We start from the raw sequence: 12,727 nt of genomic DNA on the forward strand, positions 1-12,727 counted from the left end.
AACTGCTATGATACTTCAGTGATAATACTGTATAAATTACTTTATATTTATTTTTTGTTTTACATTGTCTATTATACTACATTAATTAGAATAACTCTATTGCTGGTAATTGGAATGAATGGGACAACTGTTACTAAATCGACTTTTGGCAAAAAAAAAAAAAAAAAAAATACTAAGGCTCAGAAGAGTCTTAGTTACTTGATCATAGTGACCTGACTAAATCGGGCAAGATTTGTAAAAGAACTAGAGTCTCCTGAGTCTTAGTCCAGTGACCTTTCCCCAGAATTGAATTATACAGCTGGATTTATTTGGGGGAGAGTTTTAATATATGAATAAAATCAATATATTTCTGCAACAGTGATGAAGTAAATATTTTTCACAGTAATATGACAAAAACTGTATTTTCAGGAGGGGGAGAATTCAATCTTTCCCAAACAGTTCTGGGTTTCTTTGGGGCCCATTAGATTCACCACTGTTTGCTTGATCTTTTTTTTTTTCTTCAGGGAATGCTGAAAGCTGTTTGCAGTTAAAACTGAAGGTTCTTGAGTTGCTCAAAGGTAATCTAGGTTGAACAAGAGTTTGACTATCCTCAATAATTTCTCTTATCTTTACTTAGTAATGGCATTTTTTAAAGAAAAATTATTGCCTTGGGTAGCCTAAAATTGATATATTTTATACAACATGATTTTTACAATACTTTCAAATTATATTTTATGATGCTATGAAGACAAGAGAGTCATTTTCTCATATTGGAATAAGGAGAAAATATGGATAGAACTTTAAGTCAGTGAATCATCAGGTACCTGGAGAGACAAGAGGCTCTTGTTTGATAGAAAAATAAGGGATTTTTACGTGTTCCATTGTATAATCTGACTTAGTGGGTATTTTGTGTGTTTGTATTAAAAAATGCTTAATTAAATCATTTCACGTATGCTAGATTTTGTAAATATGGCAATAAATAAGAAACTTCTACTACCAAGGGCCAGTCATCAAGCAGAGGCAAACTATTGACTTTCACAATAGCAAGTACTAAATGTGAGATCTATGTACAAGTTATGATAATGGTACCAGAGAGGAGCATCTAATCAAGCCTAAAAAAAAAAAATGGATCAAGATGACTTTATCTAAGAAGTAATGTATTAAATTAAACTTAAATATGAATTAGTCCTGGAAATAAGAAGAAAAAAGAATAACCCACAAGAGTAGATACTACTAGTGCTCACTAAGAGTTCTAATTCCTCTTTTCTTCCAAGAAAATGCTATGCTGGTTAGGCCACATCCATGTGACTTGTTTGGCCAAGATGTTGTGACCAATATGAGTGGGAAGTGATGTATTTTGTTGTTGGATAGAAGCAACTAAGGGTCACGTTGCAATGTTCCATGTTCTCTTCTCCTGCTACTCTGAAACCTGAAGACTCAGCTTGAAATAAAAGCTTCTTAAGATGATAGAGCCTCCATTTTCTTGAGTTTCTTTCAGTACAATGAGAACACTCTTATCAATATACCTTGGGCACATAGCCTAAGAAATAAAGTTTGTGACTGTAAGCTACTGTTATTTTAGAGGTGTTTCTCCATGTGGTACGGCTTATCTCATCTTGACAGATACATGCGTGATTTTTATAAATGGCAAATAATTCAGAACAAAGAAGTAGAGTAACAATAAATAATGTTGAGGTGTCAGCAGGGATTAAATTATAAAATATTGTATATGTTAATTTGGTGAATTTTGGTTTTTTTCTGGTGACAAATCACAATACTGATATAAATTAATTGACATATAGTTAAACATAGAAGATGGTTTCACTATCCTGGTACTGTTGAGATTTGGGGCCAGATAATTCTTTGTGGTGAGGGACTATGCTGTGCATTGAAGGTGTTTAGCTACATCCTTGTCCTATACCGCTAAAAGACTGTTGCAGCCTCTTCCCTAGTTATGAAGAACAAAAATGTCTCCATACATTGCCAAATCTTTCCCAGAGGGTAAAAAACACCTCCAGTTAAAAACTTCTGGCATAGGAGAAGGGGAAAATGGATGCAAAGTAATCAACAAAGGGTGGTCATCCTAGCTAGGAAAGAATACTTACATTTTCTAAACTGGAGAGGGCGTAATCTTACTTGAGTTTTAGAAAAACATCTTAGATTATTGCATCAAAAATGGGTTGGAAGAGACCATTATTGATTGTAGAGATACTCCTTTGGAATGATATGAATATCATTTTGTTGCTGAAAAACTCAAAAGTTTCTATTTGTTTCATAACTGCTCTGACTTTTATCTCATGTGTGACAAAGACTTATTTACAAAAGCTATGAGATTCACAGGCCTAAGAATGATACAATGGACTTTGGGGACTCCAGGAAAAGTGTGGGAGGTGGGTGAGGACTAGAAGACTACACACTGAGTTCAGTGTATACTGATTAGGTAATGGGTGCACTAAAATCTCACAAGTCACCATCATGTAACCAAACACCACCTCTTCCCCAAAAACCTATGGAAATAAAAAAAATAAAAATTAAAAATAAAATAAAAGCTACTTGTTTTTAAATTTTTAAGCAATCTAATACTCTGTATTTAATGAAAATTTTTCTAAATATATTATGAATGATTATACCATACAAATATGACTTTGATGTATGAATGATAAGTGGAGAGAATTGAATAATTGTCAAATCCAAAGTGACTAGGGCAAATTGGAAGTATAGTCCATTCTAATTTAAAAAATGCTGATGTGGCCGGCCCGGTGCCTCACGTTTGTAAGCGCAGAACTTTGGGAGGCCGAGGCAAGTGGATCACAAGGTCAGGAGTTCAAGACCAGCCTGGCCAAGATGGTGAAACCCGTCTCTACTAAAAATACAAAAATTGGTCAGGTGTGGTGGCGGGCATCTCTAATCCTAGCTATTCAGGAGGCTGAGGCAGATAATTGCTTGAACCTGGGAGGCAGAGGTTGCAGTGAGCCAAGATCACACCACTGTACTCCAGCTTGGGTGAAAGAGCGAGACTCTGTCTCAACAAATGCATAAATAAATAAATAAATAAATATGGTGATGTATCTTACTGTGACCAAGAATGAAGTTAAGAACTGTGGATCTGAGTGTTAATGCTTCTTCTGCATTTACTGACTCCATAATTTCTGTCAAGGTTTTACCCTATGCTTCAATTTTGTCACTTACATGATAGGGCTAACAATATTCTGTCATACTTTGTTTTTCTAGATATTAAATAAAATAATGTTTTAATTTATAAAATCATGCCAAATTAAATATAATACAGTTGTTTATCTGTAAGACTCCTGGGATTTTAAAAAAATAGTCATATTTCATTTCTTTAATATTTGAATGAAATTAAATTTGTAAGTTTTCTTATTTGCATCTTTTGCTTTGCAAGTCTTTGCTTTTATATCATCAATATATCTGGCTCTGCTAAAATTCCTTCTTTTCTCTAATTTTTCTGAAGTCTTTTGCCCCTCTTTCTTCTTTCATAAAAATGGAGGAACATTGTATGTTTTCAAGGCTCTTAAATATTTGTATCAAATTGTTTCAGAAAATATAGGGTGACTAGAGGGAGTAAATAATATAGGGACCTATAGGCTAATCCTTCCATTTTAAAAAATAGTGTCTCTAGGTTTCAAGACGGAAGAAAGTATTTCATTAGATTAGTTTTCATGTGGGAAAACTCCAAAACATATTTTAGTATATTTATTAAACAAATATTCACTGAGTGTGTGTGTGTATGTGTGTGTGTGTGTGTGTGTATATATATGTGTGTGTGTATATATATATATATGTGTGTGTGTGTGTATATATATATATATATAGAGAGAGAGAGAGTTATATTCCTAAGGGAATTGAAAGGTGTCAAGGCACTGAGCTATTACAGTGTAATAGTAAAGTCAAATAGAGGATTATTTTTGATGCATTGTCGGGAATGAATTGGAGAGTGCTGAGACAAAGACGGGCAGGTTAATAATCACACTGCTGTCATGTACAAAACAGTTGCTAGTGTTTCACTAGGTAAATGGGAAATGGAACTGTGAAATGTAGACAAAAGTATGGAAGATTCATATTGACTTGGTGGTTGATTTGATGTAAAATTAGAGACTAGGAGCAATCAATGATATGTCCAAGGTTTCTTAATTGACCTGGGTGCATAGTGATGATGTTAAATGACAGAGAGCCTCAGAAAAAAAAAAAAAAAGACGTGGTAAAAAATAATCTAAGTGAATATTAGGGTTTTATTTGAATTTCAAGCTGAATTGTCATCTGGCTACCTACTGAAGCTCAGGTGAATAAATGACATGAAGACACAGATTAAAATGAGTATGTCAAAGATTGTAATATTAATATAGGAGATTACCTGAACAAATATATAAAGTAATAAGAGGAGATAGAAGAAAGCTGCAGATAGAAGAAATTCTGAAAGCTGCAGATAGAAGAAACTCTGAAGTTCAAGGTGCAGCTGAAGAAGAATGCAAAAAAAAGGCTGGGGGATGAAGAAATAAAAATTGGCATATTGCCACATTTTCAAAGCTGAGGTAAACAATCATACATTGAGAAAGGAAAAGAAAGATCTAAATCTGTGGATTGTAATACAGTAATAATGTTAGTCATAAAAGAAGTTACAGTACTCCTTAGGTAAGAATTAAGCAACTTCAGGAAATATTCCTAATGACATCCTAATTAGAAATTATAATTTCCCTTTAAATTATATTTAGAAATTCAAGATAAAAGGCTTCAGGAAATTTTCTGTCTTATACTTATACCAACTCAAAAGTAAAGTGTATAATAACTTTTCCTAGATCAAAAACATTGGATTGAGAGTCAGATTTTGGATTAAGAGTCAGATTTTGAAGAAGGGTAGGGAAAATCATTCTATCATATTTTGGTTAGATGTTTATTGTTCTTAAATTTTCCTCACTATCACAGGATCTAGGAACACTGTACCATCATCTTTTCTAATGGAGACACATTACAGAGATTGTTTTTCCCATACTTCTCTGTGTGGTTTTTTAGAGTGAAAAAGTGCACATATCTTCTTGATGCTAATGGTCCAGTAAATTGTAGTTCCACAATTTAAGCATAAAGAGTAAACTGTATCCTCAGAAACCTTGTGAAATGGGGTGGGAGAAAGGTAGCAAGATGTAAATATAGGCTGAAAAGTTCACTAATGATGTTTACTTCATTACTTAGCTGCTATTAGATAGATTGAATCATTTAAAAATAGCATTTTCTGTTCAGCTTTAATAACAGGTTTTGTGTTCCTTATTTTATTGTATGCATGGTGCGAGGGTGTCAATTTCACAGTAAGCAGCTGGACTGATACTATTCATTAGCAATTGGACAATGCAACATAGGAAAAAGTAATGTTCCATTTTAAGTATGAATTTCAAAACTTAAATTCCTCACTGAATCATTGTCTTATATCCAATATAAATAAATGGTGTTTTTATTAATAAGATAAAAATAAAAACATTTTGAAATAACTTTAAAAACTTTAGGATAAACCTTTAAAAAGACAGCTGTGTGAAATCCTGTATATTACACTTCATGACTAGAGGGTAAAAAAATCCCTCTCGTTAGCTAGATTTCCTACTTAGCCCAGCTGGGCCATTCCAAGTGGTCTGGGGAGTCGAGGTGATCATGAGCCAATGATTATTCATTTGTATGAGCCGCCAGCATAACCTGCCAGTAATAGTTACCCACATTGAGCATCTGTGCATAGATACTGATAGGGGTAGTTGTTACGACAGCCAAAATGGCAAATCCCAGCATGCCCTTTGCTTGAACACAGTTATTTGAATGAAAGAACATTTTCAAATTTCCTGAACTGGCACAAATTCCCAAGAGAATTTGAACTATATAGTCAAGGGCAGATTATGGTTTTAAAGTTTGGCTCAGATCTACTCCAAATGGACTACCAATCTTATTAAGGAAAGTTGGATACAAAAACTAATGCAAATTTTGGGTATGTAAGCAGCAGGCAAAAATCTATGCTATTATGCTACCCTTTAGTCTTGCATGCATGCTGTTCATCTTCTTTGTTAGAAACTAGGGAAGTTTCTCATATACATATATATGTTTACATTGTATATACGTGTATGGTCAAATGTGTATATATAAGTATATGTGTTAATGGGAGATTAATAAGTAAACTTGGAGCTCTATTATGGTTTAAAATGAGATTTTTCCAATTACTTATGTTTTATTTATAATTTTTTTTTTGGTAGTCTTGATTTCTTCTACCTATCCGTTCTCTATGAAGTAACACCACCCATTAAATTGTTAATCAAGTTAGCCTTTAAACAAATGTTTATTGAATAATTATGATGTTTAACCAATGTCAAAAATGGTTGACAGCATCTCTTGCAGAAATTGTGTCCCTGAGATTCCTGTGACTCGGACTTCATGTGTCCCACAGCTTAAGTCTATCGTTTTCAAAATACATTTTTTAAGAAGCACCTGGGTTGTTTCTTCAAGATATATATTTCTAGGCTCTATTAGAATATATTCTCATTCAGTACTTCTAAAATACAGTTCAAGTATCTGCTTTTTTCAATGTGTATTCCCGGATGATAGTGACAGACTTGATTGTCTACCTTTGGAGAGACATTGAGCTCTTTAATTTCTATGGTTTGTGTCCCCTCCAAAATTCATGTTGACACTTAATCCCCATTGTGGTGATATTAAGAGGTGAGGACTTTTGGAAACTGATTAAGTCACGAGAGATCAGCCTTCACAAATGGATTAATGTCCTATGAACGGGCTAGAGAGAAGTTGCTTAGGCCTCTTTTTGTCCTTCTGTTCTTCCATGATGTGACGACACAATGTTCAAAGACCCATCTTGAAAGCAAAGACTGAGGCCCTCACCAGACACTACACAGGCCCACAATTTGCTCTTGGACTTCTAAGACTTAACCGTTATGAGGAAATTGATTTCTGTTCTTACACTTAGTCTCAGGTATTTTTATAGCAGCACAAACAGACTGACACTAAATAAATTACAATGCCCAGACAAAAGATGGTGAAAGAGAAAGAAATAAAGATGGGGAAAACATAATCTTAGGTTTGCATGAGATCAGGGATTAGAGATTCCATGTAGTATTTCCAGGAATGCCTCACTCTTCTTATTATAGGCACTCACTCAAATGTATTAAATATTTGTGTTTTTGAGTAAAAATGTTTGTTTTGTATATGTTTTAATTTACACAATGGATTTATGCTGAAGATTGAGTTCATTTCTACATTTTTTCCAACAATAAAAATGAACATAATAAATTGCCTAACTGTTCAAAACATTTCTTTGTGTGCTCCTACTATATTTTATTTATTCATTTTAGCTATGTGGCCTTCAACATTCTTCTGCACAAAGATGCTATGTAGAGCATATCCTCCTATAAAGAGTTTGAGAGTTTCTCACTGTAGGTATGGAATGGCTGGTTCATAAGATATTATATTTTGTCTACTATATTTAACAATATCCTCATTAAGTGAATATGGTTGATGCACGATGCTGTTTGATTTTTTCCCCCCAAAAGTTCATGTGCTGGAAACTTGAATGGCATGCTAAAAGAATTAAGAGGTGGGATCTTTGAGAGGTTATTAGGCCATGAGGGCAGAGCCATCATGAATGAATTAAGACCATTTTTTGTAAAAGTGGGCTCCTGATAAAAGAACAAGTTCAGCTCCAATTTTCTCTCTGTCTTCCAGGCCCTTCCACTTCTTCCATAGAATGACACTTGCCAAATGCCAGCACCATGCTCTTGGACTTTCCGGCCTCCAGTAATATGATACCAATAAACGTTTATTCTTTATAAATTACTGTCTGTCATATTCTGTTATAGCAGCCGAAAGATGACTAAAGCACAAAGTAAGTGCCAATCCTTATCCATTGTGCCATAATTTATAAAATCTAGCATTTAAGAATATTGTTAAAGAATGAGTAGAAACTTATATTGTTATAAAAGAGAGAAAGACATCCAAAAAGCAGGAATTCCGTATACAAAAGAGAGAAAAGTGAAAGGGCATGACTTGGGTCTCCAACATGTAAACAAGTATTGTATCTGAAAACTGGAAATGGTTAAAATTTCAAGGATGCAGTTGGAGAGGTAAGTGGAAACTGAATTGTAAAGAGCCTCATCAAAAAAAATATGTAACAGGCATGTAATTCTGCTTCACTAGAGTAAATATTTATGTTATATATGTTATATATGCTATATATATTCATGTTATATATTCATATGTTATATAAATTTAACATATATAATATATAAGTTATATAAATTTAACATATATTTATATATATTATATGAATTTATATATAACATATATATGTTATATATACTTTAGCATGTTAAAATAATTAAATTAATTTATTTGTGCTAAATGAGAAGGTACGCTGAATGAGAAAAAAAGGTAATGGGTTGCATGCTGAGAATAACCTATGGATTAATATTTAAAGTTTATCAAGAGATGATGTAATAATAAAATCACTGGGACAGATAGTATAATAGAAATAACTATCGATAATTAAAATATTGACTATGTATACATGTAATGGTAAAAAACACAACTGACATTTATTGACCTTTCCTGACCTATACTGAACACATTTATTATCTCAATTAATCCTTCCTCTAACCCAGAAAGACAGCTATTACTTTGCAAATGAGAAAACAAATTCAGAGAAGTGAAGTGATGGTATCTAGGGGACACCAGGTGTTGTGGGACTTGTACAATTTATAAAGTGAAGGTCGCTTAATAAAGAAAAATGAATTAAATATGATAAATACAAAATTAGGTTTAAAACCAGTATGTATTTCTGATGAGAAAATCAAACAAAATAAATTATAAATATTATAAAACTAAAACATACATATGTATTCCCCAAATAAAAACATACTGCTTACATTAAATAAATTCTATATTTTATAATGCTAAGTAAAAAATTATATACCCTAACAATCCCTTTCCTATATTTTGGGGAATATACAAGCTTTTATTTTTTCTTCAAATGAGAATTTTAAAATATTTTCTATAGAGATAAGATAATTTTTCTCACTTCTGGCATAATTGCTCAAAACAATTTGCTAAAAATTACTAATAGCATATAAAAATTTATTTCTGAACTGTAACAAATTTGTTTATGGTCAAATTGGGAAATCTGTATCAAATTTTTTTCAGTTGAGTTTTGTGATTTGAAAGTGCAAAAATTCAAATTGTTACCTTGCTATAACTCTATCTCTGTACCTTTTTATCATGATGCCGAGTAAGTCAGCTGTGGGGGATTGGAGGAAAACTCCTATAGTAGCAAGACTAGCAATAATATAAATGGAATTGACTACAAACCACATAACCATATCCCACCAAACCCTGATTAAATGTAACTCCAATTCAACTTTCCTCTCAGCTGTACACAAAAATTTAGTTCCTGCCACATGACACAATGAAAAATAAAACAGAAGTAAAGTCTGGATGAAAAAAAAGGCAATGGTTTAAACCAATTTTATTAAATTATCTTATTTGGGGAATTGCATATAAATATATTGTGATATGGAACACATTGCTATGACCAGGACCTTGGAAATGTCTATGCAATTGATTGTTCTTGAAGCATAAGCTTCAGCAGCTTTATGGTAAATCTACTTCTGTTTGTAAGTAATTCCCTTGGTATCCCTTCAGGTATTTTAAGTTGTTCCATTGACCTAATTAAATCTATACCTAGGGCTAATGGAATAGAATTAAATGCTTTTTCTCTCTTCCTAAATAGCATATTTATTATATTAGTAATCCTACTGGTAATATATTTGTTTGTCAATAAAAATTAAAAAGAGAAAGAAATATCATGGCTGGATTCTCTAGCCTTGATGTTCAGGTTGCTATTTCTACTAATCCTGAGGAGACAGGAAGCTTTATCTGCAACTTTCTTTCTCCTTAAGATAGCTTCCATACTATTATTATATCAATTTGATGCAAAATCATTGTTTGAGTTTTATCTTGCTGTTATTTTTAAACATCGAAATGACTATGTCATAATCACTTAGAATTAATTCTTAGTGAATTTCTTACATAGACAAGATGCTTGTTACTCAAATTGTGGTCCAAGCTTCCCAGCAACATGAACATCAACTGGGGACTTATTAGAGATACAGAATGTCACCCTGACTCCATTTAATCATAATTTGCATTTTAGATACTGATATGGTTTGGATATTTGTCTCCTCTAAATCTCACATTACAATGTAATCCCTAATGTGGAGTTGGGACCGGATGGGAGGTGTTTGGGTCTTGGAGGTAGGTCCCTCGTGAATGCTAGTTTCACAGTAATAAGTGAGCTCTTTCTTGGAGTTCATGTGAAATCTGGTTGTTTAAAAGAGTGTGGCATGTCCCACCTCTATCTTCCTCTTGTTCCTGCTCTCACATTGTGATATGTCTGTCTCTCCATCACATTTCACCATGATTGCGAGCTTCCTAAAACCCCCACCAGAAGCAAATACTGGTACCATGTTTCTTGTACAGCCTACAGAATCATGAGCCAAAATAAACTTTCTTTCTTTATAAATTACCCAGACTCAGGTATTTCTTTATAGAAATGCAAAAAATGGGCTAACATGATACTAATTGGTACCGTGGAGTCAAGCATTGCTCTAAAGATTATACCTGAAGATCTGGAAGCAATTTTGGAATTGGGTAACAGGCAGAGTTTTGAAGAGTTTGGAAGGTTCAGCAGAAGACAGAAAGGTGAGGGAAAGTTTAGAAGTTCTTAGAGATTAAATAGTTGTGAACAAAATGGTGATAGAGAAATGGACAGTAAAGGCCAGACTGAAGAGGTCACAGATGGAAATGAGAAACTTATTGGAAAATGGAGTAAAGGTCACCCTTGTTTCACAGTAGCAAAGCATTTAGCTGCATTGTATCCATGTTCTAGAGTTTTGTGGAAGGGTGAACTTAAGCTTATGAATTAGGGTACCTGGTTGAAGAAATTTCTAAGTAGCAAGTGTTTGAAATGTGGCCTGCTTCTAACAGCTTATGATCAGTTATGAGAACAAATAAGTGACTTAAGTTGGAACTTGTTTCTAAAAGGGAGTCAGAGCATACAAAATTGCAGCCTGGCCTTGTAGTACAGAAAGAATCCAAGCAAGTTGTGGAGTAACCACTTGCTAGAGATTTGCATGACTACAAAGGAACTAAGCACTAACAGCCAAGACAATGGGAAAAAGACCTCACAGTCATTTCAGATATCTTCAGCACAGTCCCTTCCATCACAGGCCCGGAGGCCTAGGAGAAAAGAATGGTTTTAGGGGTCAGCCCTGCCACTCCAGGAGGCTGCACTTTACATCCTTACTCCTCCAGAGGGCATAAGCCATAAGGCTTGGTGGTTTCCACATGGTGTTAAGTCTGCAAGTGCACAGAATACAAGAATAGAGGAGACTTGGCAGCTTCCCCCTAAGTTTCAGAAGATGTATTGAAAAGGCTGGGGACCCAGGCTGAAGCTTGCTGCAGAGGCAGATCCCCCACAGAAAAACTCTCTCAGGGCAATGCTGAGAAGAAATGTGGTGTTGGAGGCTGCATACAGAGTCCCCACCAGGGCACTGCTTAATGGAGCTGTGGGAATGAGACTGCCACCCTCCAGACCCAAGAATGGTAGAACTACCAACAGCTTGCAACCTCAGCCTTGAAAAGCCACAGGCACTAGATTTCAACCCATCAGAACAGTAGCATTGGCTGCATTCAGCAAAACCACAGGAGCAAAGCTGCCCAAGGCTTTGGGAGTCTAACCCTCACACCAGGTATATTAGCCTGCTCTCACGCTGCTAATAAAGGCATATCTGAGACTGGGTAATTTATAAAACTAGGGAGTTTAATTGACTCACAGTTCCACATGGCTGTGGAGGCCTCACAGTCATGGCAGAAGGCAAATGAGGAGCAAAGTCACGTCTTACGTAGTGGAAAGCAAAAGGGGTTGTGTAGGGAAACTCCCCTTTATAAAACCATCAGATCTGATGAGATGTATTCACTATCACAAGAAGAGCATGGGAAAGACTCACCCCCATGATTCAATTACCTCCCACCAGGTTCCTCCCACAACAAATGGGAATTATGGGAGCTACAATTCAAGATGAGATTTGGGTGGTTCATAGTCAAACCATATCACCTGGATACAGGACTTGGAGCCAAGGATAATTCTGGAGTTTAAGTTCTAATGTCTGCCCTGCTGGATTTTAGAGTTGCTTAGAGACTGTTGCCCCTTTCTTTTGACTGATTTATCCCTTTTGGTGTGGGAATGTTTACCCAATACCTGTACCACCATTGTATCTTGGAAATAAATAACTTTATTTTTTTTTTTTTGATTTTACAAGACCATAGGTGGAATGAACGTGACTTGAGTATCAGACTAAACTTAGGACTTTCGACTTGGGATTTCTGAGTGATGCTGGAGTGAGGTAAGACTTTTTGGGACTATTGGGAAATAATTATTTTATTTTATAATGTGTGAAAAATATCAGATTTTGGGGGGCAGGGGCAAAATGATACAGTATGAATATTTCTCCTCTCCAAATCTTATGTTGAAATGTAATCAGCGATGTTGGAGGTGGGGCCTGCTGAGAGGTGTTTGTGTCATGGAGGTGAATTCTTCATGAATCGTTTCATACTATCTTTGTGGTAATGAGTGTATTCTTGCTCTGAGTTAATGTGAGATCTGGTTGTTTAAAAGAGTGTGACATCTCCTCCTATC

General features: G+C 34.7%; 1 long non-coding RNA gene across 3 annotated transcripts in view; it reads left to right on the forward strand.

Moving 5' to 3' along the window:
* The window catches only part of LOC126955667 (uncharacterized), a 97,843-nt gene that overhangs the window by 39,426 nt on the left and 45,690 nt on the right, over window positions 1-12,727 (forward strand). For all 3 annotated transcript variants that reach the window (XR_007726033.1, XR_007726034.1, XR_007726035.1), the window contains exons 2-3: window positions 7,702-7,861; window positions 12,351-12,434. This is a non-coding gene — a long non-coding RNA (uncharacterized LOC126955667). The remainder of the gene's footprint in view (window positions 1-7,701; window positions 7,862-12,350; window positions 12,435-12,727) is intronic.

This window comes from Macaca thibetana, chromosome 5, assembly GCF_024542745.1.
Source record: "Macaca thibetana thibetana isolate TM-01 chromosome 5, ASM2454274v1, whole genome shotgun sequence".
Taxonomy (NCBI): Eukaryota; Metazoa; Chordata; class Mammalia; order Primates; family Cercopithecidae; genus Macaca; species Macaca thibetana.